Genomic DNA, 1216 nt, shown 5'->3' with positions numbered 1-1216 from the left:
GTAGAGACACAGCCCTCCTTGAGCAATTGGTAGTAATACAGCTGATTGGAAAAGCTGGCTTTCTTAGGTCATTTACCAGCCGGCTCTGATTAGCCATTACTTCAAGTTCTGATTCTTTGAAGTGGTTTGTGGTCACTAAATTTTTAGACCCTTTCCTTGAGCCATTTGGCGTAGTTATGACACTTATGCTGCCAAGCCCGTTGCAGCCACGTGTTGTCTGGCTTAGTTGGGACCCTTTTGATCGGCCCAGTAGGGTACCCATGACCCATTCGGCCTCGTTGGGTGGTATATTTGGTGTAGTTGGGTTTTGTGGGTCAGTTACCATTGTTGGGTGCCTTGAGGACTAGTGAAGTCACTTGCGTAATTTGGTTTAGATGGGTCACTAACTTGGGTCAAATTGATCTATGTGGACCATAACAGTGGTTATTGTATACACTTGTGCATCTGGCTATTTGCGTGCAGAGAATCGCAAAGGCTAATTTACCTTTGTCAGGTTATTCAATTCAACAAAACGTTTAGTAGCTTGCAAATACAGCCTCCCCGTCTCACTTTAAATAGAGAGCTTAAGAAACTACCGACGGCGACGACGATGGCGACGGCTACGAGAACGGCAAAAAGCAATAGGTTTAGATTAGCAAAACAACATCTTTCCACGTGCATCACGCTTTTTTGCTCATTTCTTTGATGTCACTACACGACTTACCACGACGTGAAAATGCCTAATTTCACGTTTTATAGAGGACGTGAACGCAAGACAACGATTTTCTTTTTCTTTTTGTGAACTTATAGAAACAGTCGCTTTCTAAAAATATCGCCAACATTTTGACAAATTAAAAGAGTTAGAATAAGAGCGATGAAGTTTAAAACAGCGCGAATTCACTTTGCGTGTAACGTTTTCGCTGTCGTTGCCGTCATCATTGCTAAAGCTCCCTAAAAACATATAATTAAGGGAAAGGGTGAAGTGGAATGGACTAACTTGTTTACAGTGGCGTTTCATGTGAATCAACATGCAGTTTGCCTTTTCTTCATTGCTAATTTAGCTCGCCGCTATACATCAAACGCACAGGGGGTCTCGCTCACTAGGGTTTGCCTTTTTTGGTGTGTTCACGCGACGGAGGTGGTAGGCCAAATTGATTAACCTTAATGAAAGTAGCCATTTGCTGCCATATTTGTCTTGTTAACCTCCAGCATAGCTAGTGTGATGCACGCGCCCACT

Source organism: Porites lutea, chromosome 14, assembly GCF_958299795.1.
Source record: "Porites lutea chromosome 14, jaPorLute2.1, whole genome shotgun sequence".
Taxonomy (NCBI): domain Eukaryota; kingdom Metazoa; phylum Cnidaria; class Anthozoa; order Scleractinia; family Poritidae; genus Porites; species Porites lutea.
This window is presented reverse-complemented; position numbering follows the sequence as displayed.